The following is a 21,548-nucleotide window of genomic DNA, read 5'->3' on the forward strand; positions in this document are numbered from 1 at the left end:
TTTTTTCTAGCTGCAGTCCATTACTCTTGGGCTTTCCATACCTGAGTACACTGAACAATTCCTTCCTTGTGTTGTTTTCATATTTACCGCCCTTTGCCATATCTCCCCTCTGCTGCGTCTTTTCACTGCTACCTCGTTCCTCAAATACAATGGCCTGCATCCTCAGCTGGTGTAAATTAACTTAGCTCCACACTGGCTTGGTGTAAGTCAGTGGAGCTACCACAGATGTACAGCATCAGAGGATCTAGCCCAGTATCTTTAATCATTTTTAGAGCACTTCTCCAGGTAATCAAGGACATTACTGTACTGCAGAGCCTCAGACTTAGTTGCAGCCTTAGGAGAAAATTCAAACTTTGGTTGCATGGAGACTCTCATTGATTTAAATAGGTGCTCTGTGCACACATGCAAGGGCACAATGTAGCCTTTCCTGAGACAGAATAGAGAAGAACGATCATTTATCTAGGCTTATGAGATATACCAGGATAACATTTGCTTTTTTTGGCAATAGGTTAATGATGAATGTCAGGTTTATTTCTCACTTTCCCCACCCCCAATCAACTTAACTAAGGCAGAAAAATTAGAACAGCAAACAGTAAATAAATAGATTAAATGAAATACAGATGAAGGGGTGGAGAGAGAGAGATGCATTAATTTTGTTCTTTAAATGCTACCAGATTGCATCTAGTTTTCAAATGTTTTCTGGGGGAGGATCCTCAGATTTCCCATCTCCAGCTGGGTTTGGGTTTCCAAATCTGTCAAATTAAGCCTGTTTCCTTGGTAACTATCTCACTCTCCCACCCTTCTGTAGGGACAATTACTTCTCTTTGCTGTGCAGTGAGGGTGGAAGAAAAAAAAGAGAGGGAATGGGGAGTCCAAGTGGGCAAATACCATATGGCTGAGGGGGGTCTATGGACTTGGAGCTCAGCATGGACCTGGAGCTCAGCCTGAGTTAGGTGGAGACAGGGAGCAGCCACTACATATGGCATGCTTTCCTCCAAGTGGCTATGATGCTGCTCCATCTGGGTGCAGTTTTGCATACACCATAAACTGCAGGCACAAACAAAAGAATATAGATGTCTTATTTTCAGATTTGGGAGCTCAGACAATATTTACTCCATCTGATCTAATGGCAAGACAGGTCTAGAGGTCAAGTGGAGGGTCATTTGAAGATGTGGCCCTTAGAGTTCAAAATTGTTGTTTACAACAAATATACAGCCAATGCTTTCTTCTTTATTGTTCCAGAAGAGTAGAATTAGGCAAAGCTTCAGTGTTCTATACCTCAATAAACTTCTACACCTCGGTAAACTTTTCCTCCATTTCTCCCCCAAACTTTAGTTAGGGCTTGAGGCCTTTGGGAGCTTTACATTGCAAGTTAAAATCAAAGTTTTCTGTCTCATCTGTCATGACCGATTTAGAATATTGCTCTGAAGACCTTCCCCACCTAAGTCTGGCAGGATAGTGTGAACTTTACAACACTAATGGCAGTTGCCTGTCCCATATGATGATGTGTATCCTGCACATTATATCTCACTTGGTTGCTTTTCTGTGTATAAAGAACCAGTTTGCCCATTTCTAATTCATTGAGATAGGCTCTCTCATGAGTCTCTCTTACTGCAACTGTAATGCCTATAAAAAGTGAGAGCCTATTATAACAGAGAGCCTAAAAACTATTCTTCTCTCTTCTCATCCCAGCAGCTGTATCCTGTCTGATTAACAAACAGATTTATTTATTTAAAGGAAATGGTTATTGTCTTCAACCTTCCCTACCTTCTGAGCTGCAGATTCAGGCGTTCCCCAATTTACGCAAGCATTCCGTTCCGGAACGCCTTGCGTAACTCTACTTTTGCGTAAGTCGGAAACATATACCTGTCCATTACGCAACAAAACCCAAAACAACCCCCCTCCTATTTCTAGCTTATGGAACTTTTTCCTTAATTGCGGATTTGCGTAAATCGGTTTACATAACCTGTGGGGCATCTGTAATCCCAGACCTAATTTAGTTATATTTTTTATATAACGGAAATAGATTTTTGACACTTCTCACATAAGCAGAAAAAAGAGTGGGTGTCAGAAATACAAGGTGCAGTAATAGAACCGAATGGGGGCAGCATTGGTTATGTGTTAGAGGAAGCATGTGCTGTTATTATAAACGGTATATCAATGATTTCTTTTTCTGTATTCTTCCTACTTGGTCCATCTTTCTTCACATTCAGTTGTTTCCCCCAGTTGACAGGAATGTTTCATATAATATTATATAAAGATAGGAAACTGACTTGTCCTCAGACATTTCCCAAATGGATTGCCCCACCTTTCTGATCATGGAAGACTATTGCTTCTGGGCGTGAATCAAGACTGAGGTGCTCCGTGATGGAATCATCAGCAGTTCACTTATACAAAGAGCAACTCTGAATTCGTGAAGCATGGTCAGACAGACATAAACCTAATGAGATAAATGTTAGTGAACTTGGTCATCAGAGTTTGTGTCTTGGAAGGTTTACTTAAAAGTCACAGCCCTTTGTTTCTTGAGATCAACTGAATGCTTTATCTATAGCTAAGAAGACAAGCTATAATCCAAAAAACTACATAGAGAGTAAACAGGAGGCTAATGATACCTCCAGTGTGCATATCATGTTTACTTTGACTTTTATAAAGAGGTAATTTGCAAGAGTGGAGATAATCCCACTATACTTTATAATTTAAATGTCAGTCGGAATGTATGCTGACATGAAACTGATTAACAGCAAGCTTTGGTGGCAAATTAATTAGTATTTAATCCAGAGGCTGTATTAAGATGCAATGTGATAAAAATAACATTTTTTCCTCCCAAAAGTCGTTCAATTAAAATTTACAAACTATCTCTAATTTTTTGGAGTTTTGCATTTATTTAAAAAACTAAATAATCATCTCTAGTTTATATAAAAATAGGCGTATACACAACAAACTATTACAGTATAACTTGCTTTGGAGTATTTTAATGGATTTAGAAATGAAGTTCTTATGATGAAAGAGAAATTGTAATTTTTTAAAAGAAAAACAAATGCCAATAAACATGGCCAAGATCTGGCTTTTTATTTGTTGATCTTAGCATCTTTTTTTGTTTATTATTTATTTTCCTTTCTCTCTTCATTTCTTCTTGCCAGGAACAATGTGTGTAGTCTTTAGAATATCATTTATCTTTCAACACCTCTTTGTTTCCACTTGGAAGTGTATGTGACTGTAAAAAAGATTTCTGTGCTCCTACTTGGATTTTTGTGTAAATAATTTATTTTATTGCTTTCCCTTCTTCCTTCAACATCCTTCCATCTGGTTCTTTCTTACTGGAACCCACAATGATATTCTTCTTTACTGATAAGGTTTATTCTGCTTCAAGCTCCCTGTTGGAAGAGTTGTGCCACTGTGGAAAGAAATTAATGTAGATTTCTAATGACTATGGCCTCTATTCAGCAGGAAAGATCCCAAAATTTGGCTTTTGGGAAAAAAGCAACTGAGCAGAAAATGAGTGTGGAAAATGGTGCTATTTGTCACCAGTGTCCATAAGTATCTCTCTCTGTAAGAAATTATTCAAAGGCATTTTTTTTATTCAATAGGACCACACATTTCTATATTGATGGTCAGGATCATTAGTATGTGTCTGTTTCCTTGGTAAGCCAATTTGGCAATTTTTTTTTCAACTACTTAATTTCTTTCTAGTAGCATGCATTCATCAGTTTTTTCAGTTCATTATTACTGATCTGCTTTGTTATTTCTAAAGCATGTTTCCCAAAATATCAGGATGCTGCCCACGGAGAACAACAAACACAGCAGTGCGCACAACATTGAATCAGAAGCTAGTATAAAAGAGAGAGGTATCACAATAACCCCACCCACCTTAAACCAGGAAAAGTACAAGTAATGTAACCAAAACTAATGATCATAACAAACCTTTCCTTTGAAATAATGAAAGGATAGACTGATTTTTGCTGAAAAATAGTCTAGGCTATTTTATATTTTCTGCAAAACTCAGTGGTTAGTTGTAGTAAGCAAGATTGATCCCCAAGAACAATCAAAATTTCATTTACTGTGACTTTTTGGGTCGCATAAGATGTGGTAACATTTTAGGTTGCATATACCTGGACTGAGGGGACTTTTGTGAAATCAGGCCAAGATGATTTGCTTTTCAGAGCACTTGTCTAGATGAGAATGAATTTTATCAAAATGTAATATGGAAACTTAAATGAGAGGGTTGGTTTGGGTCCTTAATCTCAAGCATGTGTTTTGTAATTGCCTGCATGCACTATTATGACTTGCCATCATAATCTCTGTAGCTATGTTATAGTGCTTTGTATCGATCAGGGGCTATTCTGAAATTAGGTTCATAGTGTAATTCTTGTAAACAAATTATTTCTAATGCTTGGTCATTTGTGATTTTTCTTGAAAATCTAATAAAAAGACTAGATCCTTAGCTGTTGTAAATCAGTACAGCTCCATTGAAGTTAACAGGGCTCCACTGACTTACACCAGCTGAAGATCTTGTCTGTACACTGGAGAATAGTAACAAAAAACAACTATGAATAAAAGCATGACCCCCCCCAACCCCAAATGAAAGCATGGAGGGATGCCCCATGGTTAATGTTGTCTGTACCTGCTCGCCATTTAAATAGCTAACGCTGCATTGCCTTTAATAATATTTGTACTCTGTGACTCTCCTCCTCTTAAAAATATTTTTCAGATATTGCAAACTTTCTTCTGAGGCTGCTTGGCCTGTTTTCAACAATCCAAGTCAGACCTACTGTTGCTAAATGTCAGCAATGCAGCCACCCACACTAGGAATCAACACCTCCTCTCTCTCTGTCTGTCTCCTTCCTCCACATGGCAAATGGCAAGTTTGCAGGAAAAGCACAACAGTCTCTCTCTTTCTCTCCCTCAGTACTTCTTGATATTGAATGGATGTGAAATATACACAGAATATCCCTCTTATACCATTTCCAGTGTCAGCCAAGCCAAGAGAGACACATTATTTGAGAAAAGATCATTCAGTCCAAACACAGGCAAAAGCTTGCCCTGAAGTCAATGGACACTTTCCAGAATACGGTGTGAGCTCTCTTTACAGGCTTGGTTTCAGTCTGAAGTAAACATTTTAGAATATATTTTTATCTGACTTAATTTGCCCTGATTCCTACCAGGGAAGAACTGTCCTGAACTTTTACTCCAAATTCCAACTAAACCTTTTTAGTTATTTTGAAGTTTGGTTGATTCCAATTGCTTGTTGTTTTCCTTTTTCAGACTGCCCTTGCACTCTCTAGTACAGTTTCCAGCTTGAAGCAGGAGTGTCAAAATACCAGGAGGAAGCCTGTCTTTGTGAGGTCTACTGCCCAATTCTACAGAACCAACAGGTGTGGATAGTTCAGATAAGCATCCAAACCTCCCTAACATATAAGTTTTGCCCATTGCTAATTTCTATCATAGTGGTGAATGACACAACTATTGACGGTTCTGACTTCTAAGTGTGCTGGTGAAATCTAAGCATGAACTGAACTGTCAGGAGAGCTTAGATAGAAGTAGAAAGTGCTGCCTTATGGTTTATCCCTGCTGCAATTTCATGCATAATGTTCCAAGCTAATTATCCAAAAAGCAAGAAATAGTGTTGTAGCATACACCTTTAAAAACTGCTAGGAAATCTCCACCTAGACTTTGTTCTGATTCAGATTTATGGCATGGAGCAAAACATTCAGAATCACACCAAACTTATGCTGGATGGGAATTTTCAATCTCAGAGCGCTGTCAAGATGTTTATTTTACAGGGTCTCATCCTTTCATAGTACGATACTGCTCAATTAAATATTTAATGAACTGATCACTAGTAGGATCTCTTTTATGAAACAAATGTCCTCTGGAATGGTGGCCAAAGCATGAAGGGGCATAGAATTATAGAATCATAGACTCATAGAACGGGAAGGGACCTCAAGAGGTCATCTAGTCCAGTCCCCTGCACGCATATGAATGTTTAGCATTTCTGGCAAATAAATACCTTGCAATGCTGGCTACAAAAGTGCCATGCAAATGCCTGTTTTCACTTTCAGGTGACACTGTAAATAAGAAGCAGGCAGCAGTATCTCCTGTAAATGTAAACAAACTTTTTTGTCTTAGCGATTGGCTGAACAAGAAGTAGGACTGAGTGGACTTGTAGGCTCTAAAGTTTTACATTGGTTTGTTTTTGAGTGCAGTTATGTAACAAAAATCTACATTTGTAAGTTACATTTTCACAATAAAGAGAATGCACTACAGTACTTATATGAGGTGAATTGAAAAAATATTATTTATTTTGTTTATCATTTTTACAGTGCAAATATTTGTAATAAAATAATAATATAAAGTGAGCACTGTACAATTTGTATTCTGTGTTGTAATAGAAATCAATATATTTGAAAATGTAGAAAACATCCTAAATATTTAATACATTTCAATTGGTATTCTATTTTTTAACAGTGCAATTAAAACTGCGATTAATTGTGATTAATTTTTTGAGTTAATCGCACGAGTTAACTGCGATGAATCGACAGCCTTAGTATTCAGATTTTAAATTTCATCCCTATTACTATGCAAAAGGGTATCAGGAACATCATTTTGTTTAAGCAGGGATATATTATTCATCAAAGTACAATCTTATAAAAGGATTTCCATTGAGTTGATCAGTTACATTTGACTTTACTGACAGACTGAGTCAAGTGTCTTTTCATTTTCCAGATTGATTGGAATGTGAGATTAATTTAGTAGATTCAGAGTCACTTTGCTATAAAACCTTTTATCTGTATACTTTTTTTCTGGAAAATCTTGAAGACAGATGCTATCGTTTTATACAGAATGTAGTAGAACAACTGTACGGTTATCCTGTATTACTTTCTGATATAATTATTAAAAAACACAAATTATTATACTACAGTTAAATTACCAGTAGATGGAATTGCAAAGCCCCCACAGATAAACATGCTTCATCGACTGCTTATCTATGAAATTTAAACCAGGAACAGAGAGCAGTTCTTTCTTTTATACATTGTTGAGGAAGTTTTGTGTGTTGTTCTGATTTCAGTGCTACCTTAGAGGAGCCGTCCTTTTGTTTTTGGATGGAATCAAATAGTATCTGCTGGAGAATGCAGACAAATAAAGCACACAACCCATCTAATATGAGTCAGTTAACATTTCACATGGAGCCTCACCTCAAGATATTAGGCTGCAAGCAGATTTATGTCTAAGATCCTGCAGAAGGCAGTATTGCTGACCTGAAGTGTTCAGAATGATGAATCAGGTCTCCTAAAATCAATTGATTGGCTTAAAAATAATGAAACTTAAAAAAACCATTTTGAGTTCTTTTTATTTTCTTTCTGGTTTCTGAATCTTTAGGCGGTACGTGCTTCTTGTTTCCAAGCTTTTCTCTGCAACCATGATTGCTAGAAACTAGTGCTTATGTTGGCAAAACTTTTGTTGCTCCAGGGTGTGAAAAAAAAAGCCTTGTGCGACTTAAGTTTTGCTGGCATAAGTGCTCGTGTGCACAGCACTATGTTGGTGAGAGCTGCTCCCCACCAATGTAGCTAACGCTGCTCGTTGAGTTGGTTTTATCATGTTGATGGGAGAGCTCTCTCCCATCCGCATAACAGAGCTACATGAGTGCTTTTACAGTGGCCCAGCAACTGTACGACTGTGCTGCTGTAAGCTTGTAAGTGTAGACATGGCCTTGCTTTTTGTTTTAAGTGAAAGCGGAGATTCTTCCTCAAGTGATTGCAGGTGTGTATTCCACTCAGGGATGTGCACGCCTACCGCATTGAAACCAGAGTAAATTGCTTAGCAGTATCTCTCAGGACGATGCTCGTGCTCTCTGGCCTTGGTAGCCCCCTCCCATAGCTATTTAAGGTTGGCAGCGCCACAACCTCCCTCAGTTTCTTCTCACTGTTTGTGGCTTGAGTCAGAGCATTCTGTGTGATATTTGCTTTTCTTGTTAACTCGGTGAGTTTTTTCTCTGTTTTTGTGTGTATAGTTAAGTAGTTATAGTTAGTAGTATCCTTGGTGTAAGATTAATTAGTTTGATATTTTGTTTTCACTTGGTGTAATGCCTTTCAAGCATTGTACCCTTGTGTGATCCCCAGTAGCGATCTCCATACTCGTTGTTTATTGTGCCTGGGAGAGGGGCACATTAAGGAGAAGTGCTCCATTTGCAAGTCCTTCAAAAAAAGGATGCAGGTGGCTAGAGACTTAAACCTGAAGCAGCACCTGATGGAGCAAACCATGAGACCTGGTTCGTCATGGGGATTAGATCATCTAGCCCCTCAGAGACCTTTGGCGCTGCTGCGAGACTCTGACTCTTCTCCAAAAAGAAGAGAAGACTATTTGTCTTCCTTTCCTCTCCTCTCCCAAGAAAGAGGACTCATAAAACTGACCATAGTCAATCTAAGACTTGGGGAGATTCTTCATCCTCTTCTAAGAGGAGTGTTGGCTGGCACTGGGATTCCTCAAGTATTCAGGATAGAGCAGGGCTCTTTACCCATTCTCTAGAACTGAGGAGAGATCATTTAGGCACAAGTATCAGAGGGGTAGCCATGTTAGTCTGGATCTGTAAAAAGCAACAGAGAGTCCTGTGGCACCTTTAAGACTAACAGATGTATTGGAGCATAAGCTTTCGTGGGTGAATGCCCACTTTGTCGGATGCAAGTGGCTGTTACCTGCAAATGCCTGCAATACGGGCTGTTACAGGCATTGTCTTGGGCACTGCTTAAAAGTCAGATTGCGGAAAAAAGACTACCCTCCCCATCAGCACCGAGGGGTCCCTTGTTGGTACCAATTGCATCTTTGGCCCTGGAGATCTTGGCGCCTACAGCTTTGGAATGAACTGGAGCTATGAATTTGGAACCAGCCTCTACTTCAGTACCAACAGCTATTCCTGTACTGAGTTTTCATGCTGCCTCTGTGAAACTCCCTGTTACTCAAGGCACTGACTACTCTGCTTTCTTTGGTACTGATGAGGCCCATGTTTTGACTTTCCGATGAGTCAGGACATGCGTTATCTTTTCCATGTGTGGCTCCTCCATTTTCTTCCAACTATTAGGGAGGCTCTCCTGTTTGAGTTCAGAGTCATCTTCCACCTTATCTTCTTCATCCAGATACTAAGATTGAAAGTCCTTGAGACCTTCAGGTCATCACCATGAGCACCGAGATTGATACCATTCTTGCTATAGAGATAGGGGTTTATGGCCCGGTTCCTACTGGCCTCTGATGTCATATCCCTTTCTTCAGTGGGATTCATGGAACCCTTGTGATGTCCTTCAATTTCCAAGGTCTTGATCCCTGGCTCATTCCAGGGCACAGTCATTAACCCTCCAACTGTCTTGCCTCTTCACATACCCAGGCTGTGTGAGTACTGAAATTGCTCCCTCTGATCTGGTTTAGCCTGGGCCTTGATTGCAGGAACAAGCAGAATTGCAGCAGACCCCAGTGGCCCCACCTCCCTTTTCATCTTCTTTGCTGGATGATTCCAATATATCAGATTGTACGTCTCCTGTGCCTGAGGATTTTAAATTGTGTCAGGCTTGTTTAAGGTGAATGGCTACAGCTTTGGGCATTCAGGCAGAGTATGTTCAGGAGAATAACCATAAATTGGTAGATATTCTCTAGTCCTCAGCTCCAGGGAGGGTAGTTCTCCCAATAAATGAAGCAGTTTTGGAACCTGCAAAGACTGTATGGTATACCCCATCTTTCTTACTGCCCACAGCAAAGTGCACTGACAAGCGGTATTTCATCCCTGTGCAGGGTTTAGCTTTTCCTCACATTCATCACTAACTCTCCAGTTGTAATGAAAGATTGTGACAAGGGAGACTTAAGTCACCAGCAGAAGACAAAGAGTGTAAAAGGTTGGATTTAATGGGGAGAAAAAATTATTCAACCTCATTTTTACAAATGAACATTGTAATCATCAGGCTCTATTGTTGAAGTAGGATTTTGTGAGTTGGGAGGCTATGTCAGAATTTATGGATAAGCTGCCAGAGGTAAGCGTTTAAAGATTTAATTGTGGAAGGCCATTTAGTGACCAAGACATCATTATAATTATCACCGGATGTGGCAGATGCTTCCTCTAAGGTATGGCTTCAGCTGTGACAATAAGAACTTTGTGGTTTCAGAGCCCTTGAGGTCCAACAAAGTATAAAAGACTAACCATTTGATGGTCTTTTTTCAGGGAAAACTGACAAGATGCTACACTCTTTTCAAGACTCTCGAGGTACTTTACATTCACAGTGATAGAGGGACAGAATTATGGGGGTCAGCACCCAGAGGTATTTCTGGCAGTCAGCTAATCTAACTAGATAGCAAGACTTCCCCAGAAAGAGACATTAATGTCAAAGGAGAAAGTTTTTCAGTTTCAACCAGCAGACCCATCCTCCACCAGCTTTGAGCAAGCAGTCAATTTTATCCTCTGTGGTTGGGAGGCAGGGGCTCCCACCTAGTGGTTAGCACCCAAGGTTTCAACGTCACCTAATGGGTGCAGTCCTCAGGCAGTAACTCTGCCTAACAGGTACAGTTCAGGGGCAGTGTAGGAGAACTGCTCCACTAGGGCCCTGGGAGGATGGTTTGGCTTTGCTTACCCTGCAGTGTCTTGAGTCAATCTCAGGTCATCTTCCTTGGGTCACTTCCTACCTCTCTTTGCCTCTCTGACATCCATCCCTGTGGGCTCCCTGCTCTGATCCTAGTCCCTGGGAGCTGTGGCTCATGCATTGCCTAGCTTGGTGTGGGTTCAGATCACACCCTGTCCTGGAGCTCCTGGAGCACCTACTTCTCCCTGGCCTGCCAGCCCCCAACTGAGCTGTTGGTTTTTCAACCCCACCTCCAGCCTGGGTATGGTTGGCACAAGCGGAGGCTTCCTGAGCCCATGTTGCTTCTTAACCTGTTCCTGTCCAGTGAGGGGTTTGTACACCCCATCAAACTTGCCTATTGAGGACAGCATCTTAGCTGTGATCTTCCCAACAATATCTCTTCCGTTTGGGGACAGACTCTGATGCGGCTACAGAACTTGGGAAGCAATAACCACAGACAATGGGATGCTAACCACTGTGGGATTGGATTATGCCATCCAATTCCTGTCTATTCCCCCTTCCCACTCCCTACCCCATCATATTTCAGGGACCCCTCTCACAAGTCACTGCTCCTTCAGTAGATCCAGACTCTTTGCACTTGAACAGCATAGAAGAAGTGCCTCTTGAATATCAGCAAAAGGGATTCTATTCCCACAAGTATTTGATCCCCAAGTCCAAGGGAGTAGGTTGGGAAGTGCATGGGGACATTAAAAGTGCAGGGTTTGAGAACAGAACAGGAAGCATCTCTTCATATCAATGCTCTGGAGCTTCAAGACATTTACAATATATGCCACAGCTTTTAGGCACAGATCAAGGGCACAGCAGTTCATATCCTCACAAACAATACAATCACAATGTATTTTGTCAACAAGGTGGGAGGAGCCTTCTCCAACTAGCTTTTCAGGAAGCAGTAAAGTTTTGGCAATTGTGCATTATGGAAAACATCATTTCCACAGGTTCTCAGAATCACTTGGCTGATCACCTCAGCAGGAACTTCTCCAAAAATCGTGAGTAGTCTCTGAAAAGCAATGTATTGTGGTCCATTTTTAAGGAATGGGGGCATTCTGACGGTTGACCTATTTGCAGTGAAAGACAACAAGAAATGAAGTCAATATTGCTCTCAAATGGGTCTCAGTCTGAGCTCATTAACTGATGCTTTCTGTTTGAATTGGGGATCAATCCAGATGTATGCCTTCCCCCTGATCCCGCTCATCCCTGGTGATTCTCAAACTGAAGCTGGATCATGCCAAGTTGATACTCATTGAATTGGCTTGGCTGAGACAATGTTGACTCTCTGAATTTCATGGTCTATCTGTTGCAGGGATGGCCAATAATTTTCGCAGGGGGGCCACTCCACGAATTTTGGTAAGTCGTCATGGGCTGCACATTTCTACTATATTAATGGAGGGTGTGCGGGGTCTGGGAGGGAGTTTGGGTGCAGGATGGAGCGCTGGGTTGTTGCAAAGTGTTGGGGTGCAGGAGAGGGTGAGGAGTGTGGGCTCTGGGAGGGAGTTTGGTGCAGGAGGAGGCTCCAGGTGGGGCAGGGGTTTGGGGTGCAGGACAGGGTGCAGAGTCTGGGAGGGAGTTTGGGTGCAGGAGGGTGTTCTGACCTGGAACAGATATACAGATTCACTATAGCTTTTTTCTTACTAGTGCACGTTCAATTTGCTGTTATTTCCATTAGTAAATCATGTTATCTAGACCTATTCATAATGGACCAAATTCTCTGGTTTTGACTCCAGCTTGACCCAGTGTCTGCAAAAGAGTAACACAACAAAAAGGACATTTTGTAAGACTTTCTTGTAGTTTTCTGCACACTATAATTCTCTAATCTGGTTCCATTGTTTTAGTTCTTTAATTATTTCTGCTAATGCTTATGTCCCACACCACCTTTGAGAGGAATGTACCTATATTAAGAAAATACATAAAAGCTGGCAATTAAATTGTCTTATCAATTTTTTGCAGCCAATTAAGTTGTTCAGTTGTATAGGAAATGATTAGTGTCAATAATGTAGGAAGGAGACTTTGAAACAGGACTCTGTGCTTTACTGTTGTGATATCTTGGAAAATCTCGCCTGTTGAATGTGAATGGAAAAAAATATGGCAAGCATAAAGGGAATTTAAAAATGTGGACACATTTTAATTAAAAAAAATGATGCACTAGAGATCTTTGCTGTGGAAGAGAAGACGATTTTGAAGAGAATTGTATGTTTTTTGCGGGGAGGGGAAGGAGGTTAAATAACAGTCCACTGTTTTGCAAAGGAGAAATAACATTGAATTAACAGATAGGAATTGGATTGACTCAACATTGACAGCTCACTCATTAGCTGACCTAAATGCCTGCACAATAAGAAGGTGTAAGGCAATGGTTCTCAGCCAGGGGTCCAGCGCCCCCTGGAGGGGTGGCTGCAAGCGGATTTCAGGGGGTCTGCCAAGTAGGGCCAGCGTTAGACTTGCTGGGGCCCAAGGCAGAAAGCCGCAGCCCCACCACATGGGGCTGAAGCCCAGAGCCCTGCCACCCGGGGCTGAAGCTGAAGCCTGAGCAATGTAGCTTTTCAGGAGACCCTGTGACATGGGGCCCCGGGAAGTTGCCCTGCTTGCTACCCCCTAAAGCCAGCCCTGGCTTTTATATGCAAAAAACCCCCCAGTTATTGTGACACAGGTGGGCTGTGGAGTTTTTATAGCATGTTGGGGTGGCACAGGGGGTCTCAGAAAGAAAAAGGTTGAGAATCCCTGGTGTAAGGCACTCCTTACTTCCCTTTGTGGCTACTTGCATCATGGGTCACAATGAGGGGGTGAGGAGAGTGGCCAATGCAGAACTTCAATTCCCCTTCTGCATAGGTGGACAGGGCAAGATCAGAAAGTGGGTGGAGCCAATGAAGTGCAGAGTGGGAACTAAGCTGCATAGACGCAGGAACTAGGGATGCGGTTGGTGCTGTAGCCCCCCCCCCCGGGGCTCCTGGCTGCTGACCCCCTGCCTGGGGTCCCAGCTGCCAGCCCTGTGCACCCGGGGTCCCGGCTGCCAGCCACATGCCCAGGGCTTTGATCCTGGCCTCAACTCTATGTGGGTGGGTGAACAGGGGTAAGGGAGCTGGCTTTCAGCACCCCTACTATTAAAAATGTTCCAGCGCCACTGGTAAGCTGTGCCAGGAAAAAAGGTGGGCACATCATACTTCTCTTACAGAGCAAGGGGGAAGCAAGGACTGAACTGTGACTTTCAAGAGACAGTTTGGTCCCTAGTCCACTCCTGCACAACTACTTGCTGCCCCTTAACTCAGGGGAGATTTTAAAATATTGCTACCAGCTAATGGAGGTGCTCCATTAACTCAAGTGGTAACAGCCTGTGATTTGCAGCTAAAACTTCTAGCTCTGCTAATAATCTGTGGTGAGGGGAACCATTACACTAGCAGTATTTATCTGATAGATTAGAGGTGTTTGCTGTCCCCATTTGATCTGCTTCCAGCCTCTGGTGATTTACTGAACAATCATATGCCAGGGAACCCTGCTTTTGGCAGCCATAACATTTATTTCCTGCCCCTTCTTCCCCTGCCTTCTTGGGATTATCAGAGGTGTCCATTTCTCAGCAAGGTTTAATAATTGTGCCTTGGTTGGCACTGTTGCCCTTTAGGAGTTTTATCAGTAGCTGGTCTGCTGGGACTTTTTCATCTGCACTGCTCAAGAGTTTTAAAATTCCACTTTCCCTATAGTGGATTTCCTGCTTTACAGGATGAATTCCATTGAAGAATACTGAGATCCTGTAAAGAAAAGACCAACTTCTGGAATATTTGCATTGTCTGTAATGTTCAAGTGGTGGGGTAATAATTAGTAAGGAATTTAGATACATAAGTTGAGCAGCTGCTAATAATCAGCACATCACATGGGTGCAGCAGCTCTGAGGATGGAATTGTCAGCTGTGAGTAGCTGTTAAGTTGCTAAGGTCTAAAAACTATAAAAAGTTGAGCTTTGGTTTTAGATGGATGTTTTCTTTGCCTAAATTAATCTTCCTAGTTGTTTCAACATCATTTAGTGAGAATAAATGATGAACAGAAAGAAGAGATGCTTTTAAAAAGCCACTTTACTCTGAGCTGCTTTCAAATGTGCGTGTTTGTTTGTGTATGAACTTAACCAAACATTGGCAGGCTTCTTCTGGTTTAAGTATATTTCAGTTTTTTCAGAGAAGTCTTCATTATAATTAATTATTGTCACAGGCTTGCTCAGGAGAAATAGATGGAGTTAGAATAACATATTTTCTAACACATCTGATTTTGCATAGTTTGTAAAAAGTTATTTCTGAACATCACTGTTTTGAACTTATGAACAGTCTAGCTTTTCGTTTTTAAATAGCCACTGGCTGTGATATTTTCTTTCATTCATTCAGCTAATTTTTCTATATTTAAATAGCTTGAGAGTTTTGTTAAGGTTCTGGTCTGTTCAAAAATCAAATTAAAATTCTGATTTCTGCTGCATCTGGCATTTCTTACTCACATTTAGTGACTAGCTCAGATCTTCTTATCAAAGATTGTACAGGATAGTTGCAATTTTAGAAGTAAAAACCAAATCAAACAAACAAAAAAAGAAAAAGACAAGAAAAAAGAATAGATAAAGGCAAACAAACAACCATTTCCCTTTTACATTTGCAGCATACAACACAAAGTGATTTACTTTTTCATGTTGTTGGTATGGGCATGCAGTTCTTTCTTCCTTTAGGTAATTAGGAAGCATGAGATTTTATGTAATGTTTGAAAAGAAATATATTTTGGTGGGGTTTTTTTGTTACATTGTTCATTGTATAATGTGTTTTTGGAAAATATGGTATATGTCCACTCGAAAGAATCAGTTTTCCTAACTGCTTTCAGTTCAGAAAACAATGGCAGGTTTAATGTGCCTGGTTGCTGTCAAACTACCCAAAGAAACACCAGGGTTTCAAAGTGACGGAAAGCCAAAAGGCCTAACCCAACTCCCACTGAATTCTCTCCATTAACTTCAATGGGACTTGAAAATAAAGTGCCTGAAATAGGAAAAATCAATCCTTATCCTGCACATTTGGAAAATTGTTTAAACTACTGAGCCAAAGCAGTGGCTAGAAGCTGTTTTGGATCAGAGTTGAAGGTTTAATACTGTAACTCCAGCTCTTCCAAACATCTGCTATAGCAGGATATATTCTGGCCCTGATAAAGGGGAAATCATCTGCTTGTCCAGATATTAGGAAGAAATGATTTATTTAAAATGACCATTTCTTTCTGGAAGACGGAGAGGTAGTTCAGGTTAAGCGAAGACTACTCAGTTGGGTTAGGCTGGGGATCCACAGGGCTGTAGCCAGAGCTTTTTGTGGATTGCCAGCCTCCATGGACTGGAATGACCCTTTCAAAAAGTTTCATTGAATGTTTGTGCCTCGGTGGCAGAGGAACTCTTAGCCATTTCAATTCACTAGTTTGTTGCAAGTGGTTGACTTCAGTATAAACACCCTCACAAAATCAATGTACCAATCCCAGAGGGAACTAGTTAGATTTCAGCAGCTTTCTTGGTACACATATTACTAGGATGGAAGATCAATGAATTACAAAGTATGTTTACTGAGGGATGCTGGTACACAGCTGGCAATCACATGGTCACTAAAAGGTCTGTGGGCATGATAAGACTGCCAATCAGCCAGATGACCTTAAGGATCTAGCTTGAGAGACCAATCCGGGTGGCACTTTATCTGCAAGGAGGCTATGCCCTTTTGGGGCTTGCAGTGATGATGCTGGCCTCCTCAGACCCATTCCTTGTGTCTCACTGAGGGGATGCTGTGGTAGAGAAAAGGCTATGAGAGCTTTGCATTATTTTAAGTAAATTTTTCATTGCTGTGGGTTTCTCCATGAAAGAGCCTGATCTCAGTCTTTGTTATTCATTTGTGGTTAAATATAATATAATTGTCTCTGGAGTAAGGTATTATCATTCTCGTGGCACATCTATCTAGTTTTTAAAAAAATCTTGGGAAGACTATACTGTTAAGGCCCTACTTAACTTGCGATATTGCGGATTCTGCAATATTAGTCTTCCACTGCACTTTTGACAGTGTGAGCCCCACCATGCACAGGGCTGACAGTGGGAGCCCCAGCTGCCCCAGGGCTGAGAGCAGGAGTCCCCGCTCTCAGCCCCAGGAGGCCACTGTCAGCTCCGGAGCCCTGCTCTCAGCCCTGGGTGGCCGACAGTGGAAAATTGTGGAAAAGTAGTAATGGATACTACTACTGCAAACAATAAGGTCCATTTTTACTTTTCTGCAATTTTCCATGGCTTGTCCGCAACTTAGCCACATTTTTTTTCACAACCATCCCTCAATTCAAGTAGGGCCTTCTATATTGTCTTATTTCAAACCAGTAATGAAGATCTGTGTTACTGAGTCAGGCCTTCCTGCCTTCATGTTAGATTTCTCTATTAGCAACAGTCTTGGTTTGGTGCTTTAAAATTATCCAGAAACTGAAGGGTGTAAATTCACAATGAGGGTCACCTTTAAACTTCCCAACTCCTGACTCCTTCCCATTCCCAGTTCCACATGAGGTAGCTCCATACCTCTGGTAGTTCCCCCGCTCCACTCGTTCCTAACTCTTAGCTGTTTACAGCATCTCCTTTTCCCATCTTCTCCACCTACATCCCCAGCTCGTCCTGTATGAAATAACTGTTTCTAACTGGTGTGACCGACTATCATCCTGCATACTAAAAATCCTGTCATGAGAGGTGTTTAGCACCCTCAACTTCCATTGCTGGAGTGTGTTTTTCTAGTTAATGGTGAAGGATGGTCAAGATAAGGATTGGGGCTATTTGTTTTTGGCAAATTACTGGCAACACTTGTTCTTCTCAATCCATGTAATGAGCCCAGCTACCTTGCTGATAATGTACACGACATAAATAAAGCCGACTTGTAGTATAGCCAATATACCCTTCCTTAGTCTTAGCTTAGCTAGTCTGATATGATTTTCCAATTAGAAAGAAGTGGAAAGGACAGAACAAGAGAAGACAGAGTAGTTACCTGATGAAAAAATAATATTTGAAGCAACTAAAAAAGCAGTTTGGTTCCATTCTTCAGTTGTTGTGCCTGTGTTATTATTTAACTTGTCCAAAGAAGAGAGAACATTTGGGTGATGGTGCCTGGTGGATTAATCTAAAATATAAACTTTCCATCTTTTGTCTCAGGTTTTATTTCCAATATAAACAATGACATTTGTTTTAAGTAAAAACGGGCAGGAACCAGAACATTCCATATCTCCATGTGTGGACTTCATGGTTGTGTTTTAGTTCTTTCTATTCTTTTACAGCTAATGTGTGGCTTATTGAGGCCCCCCACCCCACCCCCTGTTGTCAGCTTACTAGGCTGCGGGTGGGGGAGCTTGGGGCTTCTGTCGTGCAGTGGGGTGGTGGGGTTAGGGGCTTTTATCAGAGATAGAATCATAGAATATCAGGGTTGGAAGGGACCTCAGGAGGTCATCTAGTCCAACCACCTGCTCAAAGCAGGACCAATTCCCAACTAAATCATCCCAGCCAGGGCTTTGTCAAGCCTCACCTTAAAAACCTCTAAGGAAGGAGATTCCACCACCTCCCTAGGTAACCCATTCCAGTGCTTCACCACCCTCCTAGTGAAAAAGTTTTTCCTAATATCCAACCTAAACCTCCCCAACTGCAACTGGAGACCATTACTCCTTGTTCTGTCATCAGGTACCACTGAGAACAGTCTAGACCCATCCTCTTTGGAACCCCTTTTCAGGTAGTTGAAAGCAGCTATCAAATCCCCCCTCATTCTTCTCTTCTGCAGACTAAACAATCCCAGTTCCCTCAGCCTCTCCTCATAAGTCATGTGCTCCAGCCCCCTAATCATTTTTGTTGCCCTCCACTGGACTCTTTCCAATTTTTCCACAGCCTTCTTGTAGTATGGGGCCCAAAACTGGACACAGTACTTCAGATGAGGCCTCACCAATGTCGAATAGAGGGGAACGATCACGTCCCTCGATCTGCTGGCAATGCCCCTACTTATACAGCCCAAAATGCCGTTACCCTTTTTGGCAACAAGGGCACACTGTTGACTCATATCCAGCTTCTCGTCCACTGTAACCCCTAGGTCCTTTTCTGCAGAACTGCTTCCTAGCCATTCGGTCCCTAGTCTGTAACAATGCATGGGATTCTTCCGTCCTAAGTGCAGGACTCTGCACTTGTCCTTGTTGAACCTCATCAGGTTTCTTTTGGCCCAATCCTCTAATTTGTCTAGATGACTGGTGCTTGCTGAGAGTGGGGGAGGGGCACAATTTAAAGGTTTGCCCCGCCCCCAACAGCTTGAGTCACTCCGCCCCTCTTACTCTTAGCAGCCCCTCCCAGCATCTCCCAGGTGTTAACTCTGTGTGGTCGGCTAGGAGCTACAGGGCGGGACTGCTGCTTTAGCTTCATAGGGACAGGCAGCAGCAAAAGCAGTGGTTCTCCCGGCAGCTCCCAGCTGTTTGTCAAGGCCTCTCCCCACGGCCACAGCTCCCAGTTTGCTGGTTCCAGCAACTGCTATCCAGGGAGGGGACTCGGCAGCACCATGTGACCGAGCAGGGCCACCAAATCCTGGCAAAAATCTGCATGGGCATGTGACCCTATGTATCACCACACACATTGCCTCTGGCTTCTATTCAGTGGGGAGGAGGGTGTTGAGGCTTCAGCCCCATGGGCATACCTGCTGGGGGTTGGGGCTTCAGAAGAGTGGGACTGAAGCCCCGAGCCCTGCGAGGTGGGTCCTGGCTCTCAAACTTCTGAAGATTGTCAGATGTAGTTCGGAGGATCAGTACATTTGGCCACCCAAGAGGAAATGGGGCTTAAGGGAGGAAAAGTAAGTATTTTGCATGTTTTCTACCAGCCGCCAGGCTTCACTGTCCCTTGAAATCTCACCTTATAGACTGCAATTCTTAGTACTGTACACAGGGCACCAAATATTTTAATGCTTCTGCATTTTAATTCCCTCTACCTGGCTGAATAATTTTGTAAGAAGCTGCGGAAATGTGTATTTTGCAGATGGGTAAACTGTAGCATGAAGTATTCAAGTGACTTGTCTCAGGTCACTGATCCAGAGCCCACTGAAGTCAAAATGTTAAATTTTGATGAAAAATTTCAATTTTCTGTTGGGAAAATCAAAATGACAGCTCCTTACCCATCTGCCTGGAAGACTCTTGTAAATTTCATCTTCCCCTTGCTTCTCAGCCTTGCAAACTCAGCCCAAGCCCAGCTGCCCACAGGCAGGCAGAAAGAGAAATTGACCAGAGTCTTCTAAACTGGGAGCTGGTAAGCTAAAAAAATTCCATGGTGGTTCTCCTGAAATGGATTTTTTTCAGGAAATCCCTTCTTGTGACAAATTTTGCAATTTTGACTTTTTTTTCTGATTTGCAACTCGCTCCCCCCACCCCTCCTCCCCCCCGCAAAAAACATGAAATATTTTGCAGAAAGGATTTCCGTTTTCTGGTCGGCTCTAATGAGAACCATAAGTAATTCCCTCTTTCAATAGTGGCAAAAGCAAAAGTTGAGACCAGTACCATTACATGCATTATCTTACTTTCCCTACTGTGATCCATCACTGCTATGGTCAGCATGTTAAGTTCAAAGCTTAAATTTTTAAACTCATTTTATTTTTTACAGAATAGACTACGGAAATGTCAGGGTTTGGAACAGCCTTGACAACATGAGCAGCACTAAAAAAAGCATCATTCCTGAGATTAGTGGAACTTGTAAATACCATGAATTTCTAAGCTTTTGCAGAGAGGGATATATCCCTACCAAGATAGAGGCAATATGTATTTATGCTAATGTTTTTTATTAGCCAAGGTCTTGTGGCAGCTCAGTCTACTTCCAGCATATAAATGCCTATAATTTTGATTCATTTTGACTTTTGCCTTTCTCTAGTAAATTGCGATTCTGTTTTGGTAGTATGGAGTGAATATAAACCAGTTTTTACCGTCTGAACTTATTTTCCCTATGAACTCAATATTGTCTGGAAAGGGTTCTTTCCAAGAACTCAGTAGTAGCACAACTGCTAACCACCCATGTCCATCTGTGTCTCTTCCTTGGAGTGCTGCTGTAATGAGAACAAGCAGAATGTATTTTGGGGTTGCACTGTTCTGCTCTGCTTTATTGCTTGCAGTGAACTCCTTAGTTAAACAATCAAATATGTTTGTCTTAAAAAAAAGAAAAGATTTCTGAGGCTGTAAAGGGTACCATAAGAAGTCTACAATAAATAGAGAACTCAAATGATGAAAGTGATTTAGGCCTGATCTAGTGAAGCACTTAAGCACATTTTTAACGTTAATTGGAATTCAGTGAAACTGAAGTAAGTGCTTAAGTGCTTTTGCAGAATCAGGGCCTCGATACTTAAATAAATTTAAAGCAAAGAAAATGGAGGTGATCAGTCACAGACTTTTAACCAGAGATTTCCCCCCCACCCCCAAATTGCTAATAAAGTAAATAAAGAAATACTCGGCCACTGAACAAAATATTTTAATCCTAATTATCAGGCTGAAAATCGAAAACTGGTGGTACTGTTCCCAGGAGAAGTTAGTGTAGATGGTTTGTTTTTCAATGAAATTTAATCCAGAATACGTCAAAATGGATGGGCTGAAACTCACAGGTCATTCGCCTTTCTATGGTAAAAGGGAATGACTTGGACTCCTATTAGTTAACTAGGCTTTGCAATTTTGAGCATTCATTGCCTTATGCCAGGGGTCGGCAACGTTTGGCACGTGGCTCGCCAGGGTAAGCACCCTGCCGGGCCGGGCCAGTTTATTTATCTGCTGACGTGGCAGGTTCGGCCGATCGCGGCCCCCACTGGCCACGGTTCACCGTCCTGGGCCAATGGGGGCAGCGGGAAGCCGCGGCCAGCACATCCCTCGCCCGCGCCGCTTCCCGCCGCCCCCATTGGCCCAGGACGGCGAACTGCGGCGAGTGGGGGCTGCGATCAGCCGA

Source organism: Terrapene carolina, unplaced genomic scaffold, assembly GCF_002925995.2.
Source record: "Terrapene carolina triunguis isolate 2854851 unplaced genomic scaffold, T_m_triunguis-2.0 Scaffold33911, whole genome shotgun sequence".
NCBI classification, from domain to species: Eukaryota; Metazoa; Chordata; order Testudines; family Emydidae; genus Terrapene; species Terrapene triunguis.